Raw genomic sequence first — 23,726 nt, forward strand, 5'->3', positions numbered from 1 at the left:
ATGTGCCTATCTAAGAGTCGTTTAAATGTCCCTATTTTATCAAACTCCACCACAACCTCTGGCAGTATATTCCAGTCACCCACGACTCTACGTAAAAAACCTACTTCTGATCTCCCCCCCCCGAAAACTCCTCCGCTCACCTTAAATGATAAACCTTAAACCTTCCTCCATTCACCTTAAATTCTATCTATTCCTTTTATCATCTTATACATAGCTATCAAGTTGCCTCTCATCCTCTGCTATGAAGAGAAAAAGTCCGAGCTTGTTCATAAGACATGTTCTCTGACCTAGAAGTTAGAGACAAATACTCTGAGCAAAACTTCTGTGGGTGCACTGTTGGAAGTATCCTAACTGATTGCTTCATAGCCTGGTACAGCACCAGAGAATCACGGAGCAGCGAACCTTGCAGAAAGTGAAGAGTAGAGTGGGGTAGGTAAAGATGTGTTTGGTGGTTGGACCCCTAAAAGATGGTAGATATTGCAGAAAATTATGTGTTTGATGTGTTCTGCACAAGGGAAAATCTTGCCTGACAAACTTGTTGGAATTCATCAAAGAAATAACAAGCAGGATAGACAAAGGAAAAATGGTTGATGTTGTGTACTTGGAATTTCAGAAGGCCATTGACAAGATGACACTCATGAGACTGTTTATCAAGCTATAAGCCCATGCTATTACAGGAAATATTCTAATATGGATAAAGCAGTGGCTAATTGACAGGAGGTAAAGAGTGGGATCAAAGGGAGCCTTTTCTGGTTGTCTGCCGGCGACTAGTGGTGTTCTACAGGGGTCTGTGTTGGGACCGCTTCTTTTTATGTTACATGTCAATGATTTTGCTGACAGAATTGATGGCTTTGTGCCAAGTTTGTGGACAATATGAAGATAGGTCTTCCTTGAGGACTCTTCTACCACAGATGAACCGGCCTGTGCTTTCAAGATGATGTGATCTCAGTCCTTTTGCCTGCTGTACCCCTGCAGCTCTTAAATGTTCCCCTTTAAGATCACGCCAATTTCCTTTTGAAAGATATAATTCCATTCATATTGTGCTGGAAAATTCTTCAAAAGAAAATTCTTTCATCTTCAAGAAAATTCTCCTCATCACTTTCAATCTGACATCTTCTCCTCCAACAGCTATACTGACTGGATGGCATGGTAGCATGGGCATTAGTGTAGTGCCTTATAGTGCCAGTGATTGGGGTTCAGTTCCTGCCTCTGTCTGCAGGGAGCTTATACATTCTCCCCGTGACTGCATTGGTTATCTCCGGGGGCTCCGGTTTCCTCTCCCACATTCCACTCGTGAACTACGGGCGTGCTATGTTGGCACCGGAAGCACGGTGACACTTACGGACTGCCCCTAGCACATCCTCCGACTTCGTTGTCACTGATGCAGTCAAAACACTTCACTGTATGTTTTGAAGCTTCAATGAAAATGTGACAAATAAAGCTAATCTTTAACCTCCTTTAATCTTAGATATTGATTTATTATTGTCACATGTACTGAGATATCGTGAAAATCTTAGCTTTGCAAGGTATAGATTATTTCACAACATGAATACATCTCAGTAGTAAAGAAGTATCAGAACACAGACTATGTTGTAAACATCACCAGTATCTTGTCCTGGTCTAACCATATAGACATCATGGCCAAGGTCTGTGCTTCCACAGGAGACTAAAGAAATATGTTCTACCTTTTGAACCTCACTAACTTTAGAGATTTGATTTACTTAGTGTTTTGGCTTGGAGTTGGCCCTTCCAACCCTTTGAGCCACACTTCACCAGCAACCCCACAACCCCAGTTAACCCTAACCTAATTATGGGACAACCTTCAATGACTAATTAGCCTATCCAGTATGTCTTGGACTGAGGGAGGAAACTGGAGCTGCTGGGGAGAATTCATGCACTCCACGGGGAGGACGAGCAGAGACTCCCTATAGGATGGCGCCAGATTTGAACTCCAATAGATGCAAGCACTGAAAGAATCCTAGCCAGATCTATCATGGCTTGGTGTGGCCATGACCGCAAGAAACCGCAGAGAGTAGACACAGCTATGTAAATCAATGAAACCAGCCTTCCTTCCACGGACTCTGACTACACTTCTTTCTGCCTGGCTAAAGCAGTCAATATAATCAAAGACCTTCCCACCTTAGGTACTCATACTTCTCCCCATCGGGCAGAGGATACAAAAGCTGGAAAATGTGTCCTCAAGGACAGCTCGTATCCATCTGTTACTGTATATGATTCTTGAATAGATCTAGAGCAGTCTCTTGTACAAAAAGATGAACACTTGACCTTCCAATCTCACTTATCACGACTCTTGCTTCTTGCCTGCCTGAACTTCACTTTCTCTGTAAAACTGAAACAGTTAATTCTGCATTCTGTTATTGCCTTTCCCTTGTATGATCTAGATATGATGGAATGGTCTGTATGGATGGCATGCAAACCAAAGTTTTTTCACTGTACCTTGGTACATGTAATAATAATAAAACAAATTACCAATGGTTACAATTACAGAGAAAATGCAGTGCAGGTAGACAATAAGGAGCGAGGTAGATGTAAGGTCAAGAGTTCATCTTTAACATACAGGAGGTTCATTCAAAAGTCTAATAAGGCTCTCCGTTTCAAAACTATTGATAGTTTTGTCATCTCCTCCACTCCTGACCCATCCATTCTCTGGTCTAAAATGCACCATCCCACCATCCTTGTTTACACCCAATATTGACTCTGTTCTTCTGGCAGCAGCCAATAATAGAATTGGATGAACAAGTGTTCAATTGTGCAGGAGATGGGAGGGAGGAAGTGATGTGACAAAACCTGTGGGAAGGTATCCAGCTAGACTGGACAACTTCAGCACAAAACTATGCCAAAGTCAGGCAAAATGCAGCAGTAACCCAGGGAGATAAGAAGTGGGAAGGGCAAAAGCCATTCTAGAATCATGATCTGCTATCCTCCAAAGCTCTTTTCGTGCACTTTCCCCTTCCCCTCGATTCCCCCGGTAACAAACCTATCAACCTCAGCCTGAAGTATAGACAAGGACTTTGCCGTCCCTCACATTTCCCTCCAACAAGGAGTTTCAAAGACTCATAACATCTCTGAGAGATGAAATATTTAAATTGCAGGTCGTGCCCGGGGGCTTACAAATATCTGACATGACACCCCGTATATACGGGCATGCGCTTGCGAGATCATCAGGACGGACAAAAGGGGGTTTGCTGGCTGCAAGCATCTTCTGCTGAGTGAAACGGAGGCATTTCCATGGTCCTCCCTCCACACCACACCCCAGGCTACCCCTGAGCCTCAACATCTGGGGACTGTGTGCAGTCGAGCAGAGTTGGGAGCCCTGAGTAGACTCTTCATAGAGTCAGTGAGACCAACTGGCTGCAGTTTCTGTGATCCTCTGCCAAACACTGTGTTCATTTCTGACTTACGGACAGTCTGGATTACAAACAGTTATCGGGAACTGAACCCTATTGTTAACCAGGGACTCCCTAACACTGGAATGGCAGCTGGGCTGAGAACTCAAAATAGTTAAAATGCTCCACGTCTCATTTCTCTATCAAACATTATCAGTCACACTGAACACTGGCTCTGAGCAGGAAGGTCTTTGTATGAATTAGATTTTCCTGGACTTCGGCCAATCTCCCCTGCCAGAGCCTGGGTTTGGCAACAAACAATCCCACCTCAGTTTCCTGTGCTAATCTCATTCATTCCTACTCTACTTGCAAGCTCCACGCACTTGACTTCTCAAAACAAGAGGCACCATGCTTCTAGCTTGCTGAGATTAGACTAACATGAATGGGGGAAAACACTGCTTAATGATTCCCCACCCACCAAATTCTTCCTCTCAAACAACAGGAATTCTGCAGATGCTGGAAATTCAAGCAACATACATCAAAGTTGCTGGTGAACGCAGCAGGCCAAGCAGCATCTATAGGAAGAGGTGCAGTCGACGTTTCAGGCCGAGACCCTTTGTTCTTCCTCTCTCCTGTTCAAGAGCACGGGCGTGTTTCAGACCAGTACAGCACAGTCCCTGAGCTCTGCATGGTAAAGTTCTACACATGAGCGTGGAGAGAATGGAGGGATATAGACCACATACAGACAGAAGAAACTAGGTCATTAACTCAGTCTGGCGTAACATCATGGGCTAAGGGGCTGATCTGGTGCTGTACTCCTCCACGTTCTAAATTAGGAAATTAGTATTGCTTTGAACCCCACCCTTTCCCCACCTCCATACTCCTGGAACAAGAAACGAGATCAAAGAGGAACCAGAGACTGCAGATGGAATCTGGAGCAACGTCCAATCTGCTGGAGGAACTCAGCGTGGCAAGCAGCATCTACCGAGAGGGAAAGGAAGGTCAAGGTTTCAGGTTGAAATGCTGTATCAGGACTCGTGAGACAAGGTTTCAACCCAAAACCACAACGGTTCCTTCCTACCCACCGAGTTCCTCCAGCATAACATCACAAGACATGGGAGCTGAATCAAGATATTCGGCCCATCGAACGGTTAGTTTATTTTCAACCCCGTTCTCCTGTCTTCTCCCAGTAACCATTAACCCCCTTATTAATCAAAGAACAGTAATCTCTGCCTTCAATACAACCAATGACTTGGCCTCCACAGCCCCCTTTATTTGACTTTGTTTCGAGATGCACCATGACAACAGGCCCTTGCGGCCCAATAAACCCATGCAGCCCACTTATACCCATGTCACCAATAACATAGAAATATAGAAAATAGGTACAGGAGTAGGCCAATTGGCCCTTCGAGCCTGCACTGCCATTCGGTATGATCATGGCTGATCATCCAACTCAGAACCCTGTACCTGCCTTCTCTCCGTACCCCCTGATCCCTTTAGCCACAAGGGCCATATCTAACTCCCTCTTAAATATAGCCAATGAACTGGCCTCAACTGTTTCCTGTGGCAGAGAATTCTACAGATTCACCACTCTCTGTGTGAAGAAGTTTTTCCTAATCTCGGTCCTAAAAGGCTTCCCCTTTATCCTCAAACTGTGACCCCTCATTCTGGACTTCCCCAACATCGGGAACAATCTTCCTGCATCTAGCCTGTCCAATCCTTTTAGGATTTTATACATTTCAATAAGATCCCCCCTCAATCTTCTAAATTCCAGCGAGTATAAACCTAGTCGATCCAGTCTTTCATCATATGAAAGTCCCGCCATCCCAGGAATCAATCTGGTGAACCTTCTCTGTACTCCCTCTATGGCAAGAATGTCTTTCCTCAGATTAGGGGACCAAAACTGCACACAATACTCCAGGTGTGGTCTCACCAAGGCCTTGTACAACTGCAGTAGTACCTCCCTGCTCCTGTACTTGAATCCTCTTGCTATGAATGCCAGCATACCATTTGCCTTTTTCACTGCCTGCTGTACCTGCATGCCCACTTTCAATGACTGGTGTATAATGACACCCAGGACTCGTTGCACCTCCCCTTTTCCTAATCGGCCACGATTCAGATAGTAATCTGTTTTCCTGTTCTTGCCACCAAAGTGGATAACCTCACATTTATCCACATTAAACTGCATCTGCCATGAATTTGCCCACTCACCTAACCTATCCAAGTCACCCTGCATCCTCTTAACATCCTCCTCACAGCTAACACTGCCGCCCAGCTTCGTGTCATCCGCAAACTTGGAGATGCTGCATTTAATTCCCTCTAAGTCATTAATATATATCGTAAACAACTGGGGTCCCAGCACTGAGCCTTGCGGTACCCCACTAGTCACTGCCTGCCATTCTGAAAGGGTCCCGTTTATTCCCACTCTTTGCTTCCTGTCTGCCAACCAATTCTCTATCCACATCAATACCATACCCCCAATACCGTGTGCTTTAAGTTTGCACACTAATCTCCTGTGTGGGACCTTCTCAAAAGCCTTTTGAAAATCCAAATATACCACATCCACTGGTTCTCCCCTATCCACTCTACTAGTTATGTCCTCAAAAAATTCTATGAGATTCGTCAGACATGATTTTCCTTTCACAAATCCATGCTGACTTTGTCCGATGATTTCACCGCTTTCCAAATGTGCTGTTATCACATCTTTGATAACTGACTCTAGCATTTTCCCCACCACCGATGTTAGGCTAACCGGTCTATAATTCCCTGGTTTCTCTCTCCCTCCTTTTTTAAAAAGTGGGGTTACATTAGCCAACCTCCAATTCTCAGGAACTAGTCCAGGATCTAAAGAGTTTTGAAAAATTATCACTAATGCATCCACTATTTTGTGGGCTACTTGCTTAAGCACTCTGGGATGCAGACCATCTGGCCCTGGGGATTTATCTGCCTTTAATCCCTTAGATTTACCTAACACTACTTCCCTACTAACATGTATTTCCCTCAGTTCCTCCATCTCACTAGACCCTCAGTCCCTTACTATTTCCAGAAGATTATTTATGTCCTCCTTAGTGAAGACAGAACCAAAACAACCTTCTAACCCACACATCTTTGCAATAGAGGAGGGAACTGGAACTCCCATAGGAAACCGACATGGTCACGGGGAAAACATACAAACCCCTTACACACAGTGGCGGAACTGAGCGCCGGCTGCTGACACGGTGATTGTGTTACACTAACTGATATGCTACCATACCAACAAGTTCCACACATTCACTACCAGCTGGCTGAACAAATTCCACCTCAGCTCAGTTTCAAAGGGTTGCCTTTTATTCTTGAAGCCATGGCCCAGGATCCAATACCCTTCTAATAATGGAAACATCTTCTCCATGTCCACTCTATCCAGGCCTTTCAGAACTTGGGTATCTGTATATAATTCCACTCAGGGTCATTTCACCCTTCCAATTTCTTAACTCTACCCACAACAATTCTACATCTTCCGATCCTATGTCACCTCCTTCTAAGGATTTTATTTTATTTTTATGAACAGAGCCACACCACTCCCTTTGCCTACCTGCCTGTCCATTCATTACAATGTGTATCCTTGGATGTTAAGCTCCTAGCTATGATCTTCTTTCAGCCACGACTCAGTGATGCCCATGACATTACACCTGCCAATTTCTAACTGTGCTGCAAGATCATCCACCTTATTCCATATACAGTGTGCATTCAAATAACACCTTCACCCTTGTTGATTTTGTTCCCTGTTACATTGTAACTCATTCCTCTGACTGCAAATTTGCCCCATCGTCTGCCTGTCCTTCCTTACAGTCTCACGACACACCACCTCTGCCTGTATACCAATCACCTCGCCCTCAGCCCTGTCACTCAGTTTCCCGTCCCCTGTCAGCAAGGATACAGATCCCCCTCACGTTCAGGTATAACTCATCCTTTTTGTTCAGGTCGTAGCTTCCCAGAGGAGATCTCAATGATCCATAAATCTGAACCCCTGTCCCCTGCACTGTCCTCAGTCACACATTCATTTGCCAAGTCATCCTGTTCTTACCCTCACTGGTGTGTAGCACAGGCAGTAATCCAGAGATTACCACCCCGGAGGCCCTGCTTTACAGCTCTGTACCTAGCTCCCTAAATTCTCTCTTCAGGATCTCCTCTTTTCCCACATATGGCATTGGTGCCAGTATTTGCCAAGTCTTCTACCTTCTCACCCTTCCCCTTTGGAATTCCACAGACCCAATTCAAAACATCCCTGACCCTGGCAACATACATAGAGCATAGAACAGTACAGCACAGGAAATGGCCATTCAGCCCACAATGTTGGTTGAACCAGCTAAAAAGCAAATCCAAAACACCCAAACACGAATCCCTGCTACCTACACCATGTCCATATCCCTGCACCTTCCTTACATCCGTGTGCCTGTCCAAATATCTCTTGAAAGCCTCTAATATATCGCGTCTGCCACCATACCAGGCAATACATTCCAGGCGTCCCTGAATAAAAAACTTACCCTCACACCTCCTTTGACCTACCCCCTCTCACCTTCAATGCGTGCCCTCTGGTATTAGACATTTCAACTCCGGGAAACAGACACCCCCTGTCCACTCTATTCATGTCTCTCATAATCCTGTAAGCCTCTATCAGGTCTCCCCTCGGCCCCTGACGCTACAGAGAAAACAACCCAAGTTTATCCAGTTTCCCTCTTCTGCACCCTCTTCAAAGCCTCAACATCCTGGACTGTTCACAATACTCCAGATGTGGACTAATCAGAGCTTTGTAAAGTTGCAACATAATCTCCTGACTTTTGAACTCAGTGCCTCAACTAATAACAGCAAGCATTCTCTAGGTCTTCTCAACCACCTTATTGACCTGTGTAGCCACTTTCAAGGAGCTATGAACTTTGATCCCAAGATCTCTCTGCTCGCAACATTGTTAAGGACCTTGCACTGTCTCCTAGCACTACTATAACCCCAGAAATCTGGCGTCACTCCCTTGGCTGTCTGTACGGAGTTTGCACGTTCACCCTGTGACCTCGTGGTTTTTGATTTCCTTCCGTATTCCAAAGACGTATGGGTTAATAGGTCAATTGGTCACATGAGTGTAATTGGGTGGCTCGGCCACGTTGGGCCGGAAGTGCCTGTTACTGTGCTGAATCTCTAAATCAAAGAAAATCAAAGTTTCAGTGACATGTTTAGTCTTGTTAGATGGGGAATGTTCCTGCACTCATTAGATAAATATAAATTATTTAGAAGAGGATTATGAACTAGGCTATAATATTTGTTGTTCAATCTTCATCTTTGAGATCGGATTATGTGCACTCATATAGACATACCAGTTGCCTAAAGTGCAGCCAAATTGTTAAAAGTGAAAATGGTATTTTTGGAGTGGTCCATGTTTGTAAATTAATGTGTTTTATAATCATAGATAGAAGAGTGTTCTTTGAAAATGTTTGTAGTGAGTTTCTGAACTGGATCTTCTTCATTCACTCTTGTTCTGAGCGTTTCTTTCCCAAGGTAGTTTATTTTTTATTTCAGATGACTCAAACTGCATGGAGAGATACAACCAAGAAACAGGACTTTCAGCCCACTGAGGCCATGCTATCTGGCTCCCACTTACACTAATCCTATTTTATTCCTGCACATTCTTATCAACTCTTCCCCACCACCCCCCCCACCAAGATTCTACCCCTTATCTAGATTCCAGAGAAAATTCCAGGAACCTATTAACCTATCAACCTGCATGCCTTTGAGACATGGGAAGAAACCAGATCACCAGGGGCCTTGTGAAAACCCCACACACACAATGTGGGTCACTGGAGCTGTGTTAGTGGCTCTACACAGTGCAACACTCTGCCTCCTTGTAGTCATCCAGTGGGCCACTGACTGGTGGATCAGGTTGATAAATCCTTGCTCAGCATTTACCCATAGACCATAAGACATAAGAGCAGAATTAGACCATCTAGCCCATCAAGTCTGCTCCACCATTCAATCATGGCTGATCTTTATTTTCTCTCCTCCTCAATCCCAGTTCCCAGCCTTCTCCCCGTAATCTTTGATGCTAATTCCAATCAAGAACCTATCAATCTCTGTCTCCACAGCTACATGGGGCAACAAATTCCACAAATTCACCAACCTTTGGCTTAAGAAATTTCTCTGCATCTCTGTTTTGAAAGGGCGCCCCTCTATCCTGAGGCTGTGCCCTCTTGTCCTAGACTCTCCCACCATGGGAAACATCCTTTCCACATCTACTCTGTCTAGGCCTTTCAACATTCGAAAGGTTTCAATGAAATCCCATAGAACCATAGAACCATAGAAACTACAGCACAGAAACAGGCCCTTTGGCCCTTCTTGGCTGTGCCGAACCATTTTCTGCCTAGTCCCACTGACCTGCACACGGACCATATCCCTCCATACACCTCCCGTTCATGTATCTGTCCAATTTATTCTTAAATGTTAAAAGAGAACCCGCATTTACCACCTTGTCTGGCAGCTCATTTCATACTCCCACCACTCTCTGTGTGAAGAAGCCCCCACTAATGTTCCCTTTAAACTTTTCCCCCCTCACCCTGAACCCATGTCCTCTGGTTGTTTTCTCCCCTTGCCTCAGTGGAAAAAGCCTGCTTGCATTCACTCTATCTATACCCATCAGAATTTTATATACCTCTATCAAATCTCCCCTCATTCTTCTACGCTCCAGGGAATAAAGTCCTAATCTTTCTCTGTAACTGAGTTTCTCAAGTCCCGGCAACATCCTTGTAAACCTTCTCTGCACTCTGTCAACCTTATTTATATCCTTCCTGTAATCTGGTGACCAAAACTGAACACAATACTCCAGATTCGGCCTCACCAATGCCTTATACAACCTCATCATAACATTCCAGCTCTTATACTCAATACTTCGATTAATAAAGGCCAATGTACCGAAAGCTTTCTTTATGACCCTATCTACCTGTGACGCCACTTTTAGGGAATTTTGTATCTGTATTCCCAGATCCCTCTGTTCCACTGCACTCCTCAGTGCCTTACCATTAACCCTGTATGTTCTACCTTGGTTTGTCCTTCCAACGTGCAATACCTCACACTTGTCAGTATTAAACTCCATCTGCCATTTTTCAGCCCATTTTTCCAGCTGGTCCAAGTCCCTCTGCAGGCTCTGAAAACCTTCCTCACTGTCTACTACAGCTCCAATCTTTGTATCATCAGCAAACTTGCTGATCCAATTTACCATATTATCATCCAGATCATTGATATAGATGACAAATAACAATGGACCCAGCACTGATCCCTGTGGCACACCACTAGTCACAGGCCTCCACTCAGAGAAGCAAATCTCTACCACCACTCTCTGGCTTCTTCCATCAAGCCAATGCCTAATCCAATTTACCACCTCTCCATGTATACCTAGCGACTGAATTTTCCTAACTAACCTCCCATGCGGGACCTTGTCAAAGGCCTTACTGAAGTCCATGTAGACAATATCCACTTTCCTGGTAACCTCCTCGAAAAACTCCAACAGATTGGTCAAACATGACCTACCACGCACAAAGCCATGTTGACTCTCCCTAATAAGCCCCTGTCTATCCAAATGTTTATAGATTCTGTCTCTTAGTACTCCCTCCAATAACTTACCTACTACTGACGTTAAACTCACCGGCCTATAATTTCCCGGATTACTTTTCGATCCTTTTTTAAACAACGGAACAACATGAGCCACTCTCCAATCCTCCGGCACTTCACCCGTAGACAGCGACATTTTAAATATTTCTGCCAGGGCCCCCGCAATTTCAACACTAGTCTCCTTCAAGGTCCGAGGGAACACCCTGTCAGGTCCCGGGGATTTATCCACTTTAATTTTCCTCAAGACAGCAAGCACCTCCTCCTTTTCAATCTGTACAGTTCCCATGGTCTCACTACTTGATTCCCTCAATTCCATAGATTTCATGCCAGCTTCCTTAGTAAATACAGACGCAAAAAACCTATTTAAGATCTCCCCCATTTCCTTTGGTTCCGCACAAAGCCGACCACTCTGATCTTCAAGAGGACCAATTTTATCCCTTACAATCCTTTTGCTCTTAATATACTTGTAAAAGCTCTTTGGATTATCCTTCACTTTGACTGCCAAGGCAACCTCATGTCTTCTTTTAGCCCTCCTGATTTCTTTCTTAAGTATTTTCTTGCACTTCTTATACTCCTCAAGCACCTGATTTATCCCCTGTTTCCTATACATTTCATATAACTCCCTCTTCTTCTTTATCAGAGTTGCAATATCCCTTGAGAACCAAGGTTCCTTATTCCTATTCAATTTGCCTTTAATCCTGACAGGAACATACAAACTCTGCACTCTCAAAATTTCCCCTTTGAAGGCTTCCCACCTACCAATCACATCTTTGCCAGAAAACAACCTGTCCCAATCCACGCTTTTTAGATCCTTTCTCATTTCTTCAAATTTGGCCTTCTTCCAGTTCAGAACCTCAACCCTAGGACCAGATCTATCCTTGTCCATGATCCCCCCTCATCCTTCTGAATTCCAGCGAGTACAGGCCCAAAGTACAGCAAGTACAGTACTCCTTCCATCCCAAAGGGTCCAGAAGTACGGGTCCACATCTTAACTTCCAACAGAGACTGGAACCAAACCACTCCACATTGAGTTGAGATTGAATTGCACTGATTCTACATTCAGATCAATTCAGAATTGGCTTGCTCACAAAAGGTAGAGGGTAGATGGAGCATATTCTGTCTGGAAGTCGGTGACCAGTGGTGTTTGTCAGGAATCTGTTCTGCAACCCCTGCTCTTTGTGATTTTTATAAATTACTTGGAAGAGGAAGTGGGCGGCTGGGTTAGTAAGAGTGCAGATAAAACAAAGGTTGGTGGAGTTGTGGATACTGTATAAGGTTGTTGTTATAACGGGACTTTGAAGGGAAGCAAAGCTGAACTGAGAAGTGGCAGATGGAGTTCAACCAAAAAAGGTATGAAGTGATTCACTTCAAAAGGTCAAACTTGAAGACGGAATACACGGTTCATGGCACGATTATTAGCAGGTGTGTGGAACGTGCTGCCTGGTGTGTTGGTAGAGGCAATACATTAGAGACATTTAAGAGACTCATAGATATCATGTGGGAGGAAAGGCTAAAACTGATTTTGCAGTATCTTATAAATTTGGTACAATATCGTTAGCAGAAGGGCCTGTATTGTGCTATATTGTTCTATGTTCTATGTTCAAGCAAGTACCTTGATTCAGATTTCATTTTGCATCATTCCTAATTGATCGCCATGCCAGTAGTTTATGGATGTGATAGCAGAGTTAGTTTACCAGGATGTCACCTGGGAGGCGATGTTTCCGTCACAAGAAGAAATTGGACGGACTGGATTTATTTTTCTTGGAGTGACCTGATGGAAATGTCGAAAATTACAAGGATGATTCACAAGGGGAAAAATAGGAACCTTTACTCAATAGACAACAGGTGCAGGAGTAGGCCATTTGGCCCTTCAAGCCAGCACCGCCATTCACTGTGATCATGGCTGATTATCCACTATCAGTATCCAGTTCCTGCCTTATCCCCATAACCTTTGATTCCACTATCTTTAAGAGCTCTATCCATCTCTTTTTTGAAAGCATCCAGAGACCTGGCCTCCACAGCCTTCTGGGGCAGAGCATTCCATATGTCCACCACTCTCTGGGTGAAAATGTTTTTCCTCAACTCCGTTCTAAATGGCCTACCCCTAATTCTTAAACTGTGGCCTCTGGTTCTGAACTCACCCATCAGCGGGAACAAGCTTCCTGCCTGCAGCGTGTCCAATCCTTTAATAATCTTACATGTTTCAATAAGATCCCCTCTCAGCCTTCTAAATTCCACAGTATACAAGCCCAGTCGCTCCAATCTTTCGACATATGACAGTCCTGCCATCCCGGGAATTAACCTTGTGAACCTACACTGCACTCCCTCAATAGCAAGAATGTCCTTTCTCAAATTTGGAGACCAAAACTGCACACAGTACTCCAGGTGTGGTCTCACCAGGGCCCTGTACAACTGCAGAAGGACCTCTTTGCTCTTATACTCAATTCCCTTTGTTATGAAGGCCAGCATGCCATTAGCTTTCTTCACAGCCTGCTGTACTTGCATGCTTGCTTTCAGTGACTGATGTACAAGAAAACCTAGATCTCATAGAAAACATAGAAAACATAGAAAATAGGTGCAGGAGTAGGCCATTCGGCCCTTTGAGCCTGCACCGCCATTTATTATGATCATGGCTGATCATCCAACTCAGAACCCTGCACCAGCCTTCCCTCCATACCCTCTGATCCCCCTAGCCACAAGGGCCATATTTAACTTCCTCTTAAATATAGCCAATGAACTGGCCTCAACTGTTTCCTGCAGCAGAGAATTCCACAGATTCACCACTCTCTGTGTGAAGAAGATTTTCCCTAATCTCAGTCCTAAAAGGCTTCGCCTTTATCCTCAAACTGTGACCCCTCGTTCTGGACTTCCCCAACATCGGGAACAATCTTCCTGCATCTAGCCTGTCCAATCCCTTTAGGATTTTATACGTTTCAATCAGATCCCCCCTCAGTCTTCTAAATTCCAACGAGTACAAGCCCAGTTCATCCAGTCTTTCTTCATATGAAAGTCCTGCCATCCCAGGAATCAATCTGGTGAACCTTCTTTGTACTCCCTCTATGGCAAAGATGTCTTTCCTCAGATTAGGGGACCAAAATTGCACACAATACTCCAGGTGTGGTCTCACCAAGACCTTGTACAACTGCAGTAGTATCTCCCTGCTCCTCGTTGTGCTTCCCCTTTTCCTAACTTGACTCCATTTAGATAATAATCTGCCTTCCTGTTCTTACCACCAAAGTGATAACCTCACATTTATCCACATTAAACTGCATCTGCCATGCATCCGCCCACTCACCCAGCCTGTCCAAGTCACCCTGCATTCTCACAACATCCTCCTCACTCTTGTGATGGCACTATGTAAAACAAAGTGGACATACAGTAGGTATAAGGTGAGAGGTAGTACATCTACAGAGGAATTATTTTGGTGTCGTGATTATTTGAATCTAAGGAGGTGGTGAAGGCAAATACTCTCCTATCATTTAAGAAGCTTCAAGACAAGTGTTTGAATCACTATGACAAAGAAGGCTACAAACCAAACGTGAGTAGATAGGATGAATGTGAATCGGTGCAATGGTTTGGCTGCCCCTTGTTCTGTGCTGTATGATTCCACACAGCCCTGTTAATGTTCCACCAAATCTGAACTAGAGCAAATGCTTGTTAAGTTTCCAAGTTGCTCCTCTCTGCTCAACAACTCAAAGTGCTCAGGCTTTTTCCACTGAGGTTGGGTGGGACTACAACCAGAGGTCCTGGGTTAAGGGTGAAAGGTGAGAAGTTTAAGGGGAACATGAGGGGAAACTTCTTCACTCAGAGGGCTGTGAGAGTCAGAATGATCTGCTAGGACAAGTGGTTTATGCGAGCTCGATTGCAATGTTCGAGAGAAGTTAGGATAGGTACGTGGACAGTAGGGATATGGAGGATTATGGTCCAGGTGCAGGTCGATGGGAGTGGACAGCTTAAATTGTTTCAGCATGGACTAGATGAGCTGAAGGGCCTGTTTCTCTGCAGAACCTCTCCATGACTCTACAACCAGCCTGTTAAATCCTGACTGTCAAGTGCTTCCAACAATTCCCAAAGAGGTTACAACAAGAATAAAACATTTAACCGGCAGTTCTTGACGTCCCAAAAACAGTTTACCATCTGTGTAGAGTCCTTGAACCTCCTACGGTGGCAAAAAATAGTATTAGAAACATCAGCTTTCTCACTGACCTCCACTTGACTCTCCAAAACAAATTAAATTACAAACAGAATAAATATGAAATCATTGCCTGGGGTACACAGCCCAGACCCAGGCAATAGAACAACAGCTTGTGATGGCACATCAGGATTATAGCCACACTGCACACACTCTGCCCCCTCAGCCCACCAAGTCCATGATAACCATCAAACACCTTTTTATTATTCCCAATTTTTAAAAATTTTGCCCACACTCCCATCAACTTCCCCAGATTTTGACACACCTATATGCAAGGGAAATCTTACTGCAGCCAATTAACCGCCACACTACACATATTGTGGATGTAGAGGAAATGGCAGCTGCTTTGTCCAAGAGGGTTGTGGACATGGCCCAGCTCATCGTGAAAACTAGCCTATCTACATGGACCCTGACTGCACCTCAATGCCTCAGAAAAGCAGCATCAAAATCAAAGACCCTCTTCACTACTTGGATCCTCCCTCTTTGCCCCCTTCCAGAAAATACACGTTTAAAACTCACAAGCTCAAGGACAACTTCCCTCCTACAGTTAGAAGACTCTTGAACAGACCTCGAAAGGTGAACTTCTGACCTCACAGTGTACCTTTGAACCTTATTGTCAACCTGCACTGCACTTACACTATATTTTATATTCGATTATTGCTTTCCACTGCTGTACAGTTGATTGGGGGCTTATTGTCAAAAGATTCTTATGTCACAGAAGGCTCAAACATCATTGAGAGAGAGAGCGAGAGACAGCTGAGACACAGGCCAGTCGGCACACTGAGGTCATGCACCACATATACTACTAGTTAAATAAGCTACTAGTTTCCCACTTTGTCACAATGGTTCTCTCAAGTGATGCTATGTCTTAGTTTGGAGAAAATTAGAAGTCGAACCTTTGAACCTTTATTTGATTTTGAGAAAAGATGGGGCTCATTTGCTCGTTATTATCATTTGAGTTAATCGATATAATTTTTCCACGATCTAATTGTAAATTTTATAGTATATTTTCTTTTCTTGCTGGCGGTTTGTTGTTTATTTTTAGAAGCTTTTTGTATGACGCATGGCTCCGGGGTTGTACACCTAATGGGTTCTTTTTTTTTCTCACTTTTCTGCTCAGTAGGTTTTTTTTGTTATCACAAAATTTGTTTTCAATCTTTAAGATAATGGTTTTTTTGAGGCATTGTAAGTGTTCTTACTTCGATGTACTCATGTCATTTTTCCTGTATATACAATAAAAAGATTTGAAAAGAAAGAAGCTACTAGTTTCCTTTGTACTATCTCGGAGTAGTTATAGTTTGCAATGATCTGTATGGATGGCTTGCAAAACATAGGTTTTCACTGCATCTCAGCACAATATACTAATCTAGGTACCGAACCGGAGCACCTGGAGGAAACCCAACAAGGCCCGAGACAGGGGTTATATATTTCCTGGATTCACTGAGGCCACGTACAAGTACAGGGCTCCTCTGTTCCAGTGAAAGGGGAAGCGGACAAAACAAAACCAATGTTGTACCTTAAAAGGTATCAATTAATTTGATCGAAAATAATTCGTTCTGTTCTTCATTTAGATCACCTGTGATCTGCTCCCTAATTCCATTTGCCCACCCGATTCTCCTTCCTCAGCTGATGTCTTCCCTTGGGTAAGTAAGTGCCATCTGCCTAGAGGGAATGCCCTCTCTCTGTCAAATTCTTGATTGTAAACGATTGCCCAAAATCTTTCAGTCTGCTGGGAATCAGCTGAACTTGCTGTGCACTGAAGGCGGTTGGAAATCTGGGCATTAAACTTGCTTAAAAATTTTCCATTGTGGCTGTATTCGTTCAAAGATCTAACTGCACAATACCTGCAGAACACTCCTCGTGTTCATGTGAACTGCACAGGGAACATTTCTCATCCTGAGCAAGACACAAAATACTGGGGTAACTCAGCAGGTTAGGCAGCATCCACGGAGCTGAATAAACTGTTGCCATTTTCAGCCAAAACCCTTCATCAGAACATCATCCTGGGTCTGGAGATCACGTTGAGACAAGCAGTAACAGGGTGACGCAGTGTTCTGAAGGAAGCGATGATCTTTCCTCACAGTGGTTCAGCTGACAGAGCTGCTCCCTGACAGATCCAGACAGCCACATTCAATCCCAACCTCCATTGCTGTCCATGTTGAGTCCACACGTTCCCCCTGAGACCATGTGGGTTTTCACCGTGTGCTCCTGTTTCTCCGGGTATCCATAGGTGACATGGTTAGTCTAACAGTCAGCGTAATGTTATTATAGACTGGGGTTCAATTCCACCGCTGTCCGCGAGGAGTTAACAAATTCTGCCCGTGAGCGTGTAGGTTTCCTCCAGCTGCTCTGGGCTCTTCTGACATTCCAAAGATGAAAATGTTAATAAATTAATTGGTCACATGGGAGTAATTTAGTGGGGCAATCTCAGTGGGCTGGATCAGCCTGTTATCATGCAGTATATGTAGGTTAGCTAATGAACCAACTAATCAATGAAATAAACAAATAAACAAACAGCCAAACAAGGAAATAAAATTACTCATTGGTAGGTTAACTGGCCATAGTCAATAGCAAAATCTGTGGGTGGAGGGTGATGAGCATGTGGGCAGAATAACCAATAAGATTAAAGTAAAAGGGTGGTAGACAAACAGGTGGATAGATAGATGGAAAAATACATCTTTTATTGATACCAAAGGAAATTACAGACGGTGAGTGCAAACCGGATGGGCTGAAGGACATATTCCCGTACTGTATCTCTCTATTCAATGAGGTGAAGTACCACAACCTGTACAAACCCATTCACCACACTGTCAGGATCTGACACTGATAATCACAACCTGTACAAACCCCATCCACCACACTGTCAGGATCAGACACTGATTACCACAACCTGTACAAACCCCCATCCACCACACTGTCAGGATCAGACACTGGTTACCACAACCTGTATAAACCCCATCCACCACACTGTCGGGACCAGACACTGGTTACCACAACCTGTATAAACCCCATCCACCACACTGTCGGGATCAGACACTGGTTACGACAACCTGTATAAACCCCATCCACCACACTGTCAGGATCAGACACTCATTACCACAACCTGTATAAACCCCATCCACCACACTGTTAGGATAAGAGACTGATTACCACAACTCGTATAAAGCCCCATCCATCACACTGTCAGGATAATACAGTGATTAGCAAAACCTGTACAAAACCCCATCCACCACACTGTCAGGATCAGACACTGATTACCACAACCTGTATAAACCCCATCCACCACACTGTCAGGATCAGACACTGATTACCACAACCTGTATAAACCTCATCCACCACACTGTCAGGATCAGACACTGATTACCACAACCTGTATAAATCAAAATCCACCACACTGTCAGAATCAGACACAGCTTACCACAAACTGTATAAACCCCATCCACCACACTGTCAGGATCAGACAGTTATTACCACAACCTGTATAAACCCCATCCACCACACTGTCAGGATCAGACACATTACCACAACCTCTGTAAATCCCCATCCACCACACTGTCAGGATCAGACACTGATTACCACAACCTGGACAAACCCCCATCCACGACACTTTCAGGATCAGACACTGGTTACCACAACCTGGACAAACCCCCATTCACCACACTGTCAGGATCAGACACTGATTACCACAACCTATACAAACCCCCATCCACCACACTGTCAGGATCAGACACTGATTAAGACAACCTGTATAAATCCCCATCCACCACACTGTCAGGATCAGACACTGATTACCACAACCTATACAAACCCCCATCCACCACACTGTCAGGATCAGACACTGATTAACACAACCTGTATAAATCCCCATCCACCACACTGTCAGGATCAGACAGTGGTTCCAACAACCTGTATAAACCCCCATCCAGCACACTGACAGGATCAGACACAGATTACCACCACCTGTATAAACCCAATTCAACACACTGTCAGGATCAGGCACTGATTATCACAACCTGTATAAATCCCCATCCACCACACTTTCAGGATCAGACACTGATTACCACAACTTGTATAAACCCCAGCTACCACACTGTCAGGATCAGACACTGATTACCACAACCTGTATAAATCCCCATCCACCATACTGTCAGGATCAGACACTGATTACCACAACCTGTATAAACCCCATCCACCACACTGTCAGGATCAGACACTGATTACCACAACCTGTATAAACCCCATCCACCACACTGTCAGGATCAGACACTGATTACCACAACCTGTATAAATCAAAATCCACCACACTGTCAGAATCAGACACAGCTTACCACAAACTGTATAAACCCCATCCACCACACTGTCAGACTCAGACAGTTATTACCACAACCTGTATAAACCCCATCCACCACACTGTCAGGATCAGACACTGATTACCACAACCTGTATAAATCAAAATCCACCACACTGTCAGGATCAGACAGTTATTACCACAACCTGTATAAACCCCATCCACCACACTGTCAGGATCAGGCACTGATTACCACAACCTGTACAAACCCCATCCACCACACTGTCAGGATCAGACACTGATTACCACAACCTGTATAAATCAAAATCCACCACACTGTCAGGATCAGTCACTGATTACCACAACCTATATAAATCCCCATCCACCACACTGTCAGGATGAGACAGTTATTACCACAACCTGGACAAACCCGTATCCACCACACTATCAGGATCAGACACTGATTACCACAACCAGTATAAACCCCCATCCACCACACTGTCAGGATCAGACACTGATTACCACAACCTGGACAAACCCCATCCACCACACTGTCAGGATCAGACACTGATTACCACAACCTTTTCAAACCCCCATCCACCACACTGTCAGGATTAGACACTGATTACCACAACCTGTACAAACACCATCCACCACACTGTCAGGATCAGACACTGGTTACCACAACCTTTATAAACCCCATCCAACACACTGTCAGGATCAGACACTGATTACCACAACCTGTATAAACCCCATCCACCACACTGTCAGGATCAGACACTGATTACCACAACCTGTATAAACCCGCATCCACCACACTGTCAGGATCAGACACTGATTACCACAACCTGTATAAACCCCCATCCACTACACTGTCAGGATCAGACAAGGATTAAAAGAACGTGTTCAAACCCCATCCACCACACTGTCAGGATCAGATACTGATTACCACAACCTGTACAAACCCCATCCACCACACTGTCATGATCAGACACTGATTAACACAATCTGTATAAACCCCATGTACCACACTGTCAGGATCACACACTGATTACCACAAACTGTATAAACCTCATTCACCACACTGTCAGGATCAGACACTTATTACCACAACCTGGACAAACCCCCATCCACCACACTATCAGGATCAGACACTGATTACCACAACCTATACAAACCCCCATCCACCACACTGTCATGATCAGACACTGATTAACACAATCTGTATAAACCCCATGTACCACTCTGTCAGGATCACACACTGATTACCACAAACTGTATAAACCTCATTCACCACACTGTCAGGATCAGACACTGATTACCACAACCTGTACAAACCCCATCCACCACTCTGTCAGGATCAGACACTGATTACCACAACCTGTATAAACCCCCATCAAGCACACTGTCAGGATCAGACACTGATTACCACAACCTGTATAAATCCCCATCCACAACACTGTCAGGATCAGACACTGATTACCACAACCTGTATAAACCCCATCCACCACACTGTCAGGATCAGACACTGATTACCATAACCTGTATAAACGCCATCCACCATACTGTCAGGATCAGACACTTATTACCACAACCTGTATAAACCCCCATTCAACACACTGTCAGCATCAGACACTGATTACCACAACTTGTATAAATCCCCATCCACCACATTGTGAGGATCAGACACTGATTACCACAACCTATACATACACCATCCTCCACACTGTCAGGATCAGACACTGATTACCACAACCTGTACAAACCCCATTCACCACACTGTCAGGATCAGACACAGATTACCAGAACCTGTACAAACCCCATCCACCACACTGTCAGGATCAGACACTGATTACCAGAACCTGTATAAACACCACCCACCATACTGTCAGGATCAGACACTGATTACCACAACCTATATAAATCAACATCCACCACACTGTCAGGATCAGACACTTATTACCACAACCTGTATAAACCCCCATCCACCACACTGTCAGGATCAGACACTGATTACCACAACCTTTTCAAACCCCCATCCACCACACTGTCAGGATTAGACACTGATTACCACAACCTATACAAACCCCCATCCACCACACTGTCAGGATCGGACACTGATTGACACAACCTGTATAAATCCCCATCCACCACACTGTCAGGATCAGACACTGATTACCACAACCTGTATAAACCCCCATCCACCACACTGTCTTGATCAGACACTGATTACCAAAACCTGTACAAACACCATCCACCACACTGTCAGGATCAGACACTCATTACCACAACCTGTATAAACCCCCATCCACCACACTGTCAGGATCAGACACGGATTAAAGCATAGTGTTCAAACCCCATCCACCACACTGTCAGAATCAGACACTGATTACCACAACCTGTATAAACCCCATCCACCACACTGTCAGGATCAGACACTGATTACCACAACCTATACAAACCCCCATTCACCACACTGTCAGGATCAGACACTGATTAACACAACCTGTATAAACCCAATTCAACACACTGTCAGGGTCAGACACTGATTACCACAACCTGTATAAATCCCCATCCACCACACTTTCAGGATCAGACACTGATTACCACAACTTGTATGAACCCCAGCTACCACACTGTCAGGATCAGACACTGATTATCACAACCTGTATAAATCCCCATCCACCACACTGTCAGGATCAGACACTGATTACCACAACCTGTACACACCCCATCCACCATGCTGTCAGGATCAGACAATGATTACCACAACCTGTATAAACCTATATCCACCACACTGTCAGGATCAGACACTGATTACCACAACCTGTATAAATCCCCATCCACCACACTGTCAGGATCAGACACGGATTAAAACAACCAGTTCAAACCCCATCCACCACACTGTCAGGATCAGACACGGATTAAAACAACCAGTTCAAACCCCATCCACCACACTGTCAGGATCAGACACTGATTACCACAACCTGTATAAATCCCCATCCACAACACTGTCAGGATCAGACACTGATTACCACAACCTGTATAAACCCCATCCACCACACTGTCAGGATCAGACACTGATTACCATAACCTGTATAAACCCCATCCACCATACTGTCTGGATCAGACACTTATTACCACAACCTGTATAAACCCCCATCCAGCACACTGACAGGATCAGACACTGATTACCACAACCTGTATAAACCCCATTCAACACACTGTCAGCATCAGACACTGATTACCACAACTTGTATAAATCCCCATCCACCACATTGTGAGGATCAGACACTGATTACCACAACCTATACAAACACCATCCTCCACACTGTCAGGATCAGACACTGATTACCACAACCTGTACAAACCCCATTCACCACACTATCAGGATCAGACACTGATTACCACAACCTGTACAAACCCCATCCACCACTCTGTCAGGATCAGACACAGATTACCAGAACCTGTACAAACCCCATCCACCACACTGTCAGGATCAGACACTGATTACCAGAACCTGTATAAACACCACCCACCATACTGTCAGGATCAGACACTGATTACCACAACCTATATAAATCAACATCCACCACACTGTCAGGATCAGACACTTATTACCACAACCTGTATAAAACCCCATCCACCACACTGTCAGGATCAGACACTGATTACCACAACCTTTTCAAACCCCCATCCACCACACTGTCAGGATTAGACACTGATTACCACAACCTGTACAAACACCATCCACCACACTGTCAGGATCAGACAGTGATTACCACAACCTATACAAACCCCCATCCACCACACTGTCAGGATCGGACACTGATTAACACAACCTGTATAAATCCCCATCCACCACACTGTCAGGATCAGACACTGATTACCGCAACCTGTATAAACCCCCATCCACCACACTGTCTTGATCAGACACTGATTACCAAAACCTGTACAAACACCATCCACCACACTGTCAGGATCAGACACTCATTACCACAACCTGTATAAACCCTCATTAACCACACTGTCAGGATCAGACACGGATTAAAGCATAGTGTTCAAACCCCATCCACCACATTGTCAGAATCAGGCACTGATTACCACAACCTGTATAAACCCCATCCACCACACTGTCAGGATCAGACACTGATTACCACAACCTATACAAACCCCCATTCACCACACTGTCAGGATCAGACACTGATTAACACAACCTCTATAAATTCCCATCCACCACACTGTCAGGATCAGACACTGGTTCCAACAA

The 23,726-nt window shown here is 44.5% G+C and overlaps 1 protein-coding gene and 1 long non-coding RNA gene across 3 annotated transcripts in view; one reads left to right on the forward strand and one right to left on the reverse strand.

Annotated features, from left to right (window-relative positions):
• LOC134352579 (tyrosine-protein kinase receptor UFO) overlaps positions 1-23,726 on the reverse strand; it is a 195,980-nt gene that overhangs the window by 36,038 nt on the left and 136,216 nt on the right. The gene's annotated exons all lie outside the window — the stretch shown is intronic.
• Positions 1-23,726, forward strand: part of LOC134352580 (uncharacterized) — a 41,246-nt gene that overhangs the window by 11,585 nt on the left and 5,935 nt on the right. The gene's annotated exons all lie outside the window — the stretch shown is intronic.

The sequence above is a fragment of the Mobula hypostoma genome, chromosome 10 (genome assembly GCF_963921235.1).
Source record: "Mobula hypostoma chromosome 10, sMobHyp1.1, whole genome shotgun sequence".
Lineage (NCBI taxonomy): Eukaryota > Metazoa > Chordata > Chondrichthyes > Myliobatiformes > Myliobatidae > Mobula > Mobula hypostoma.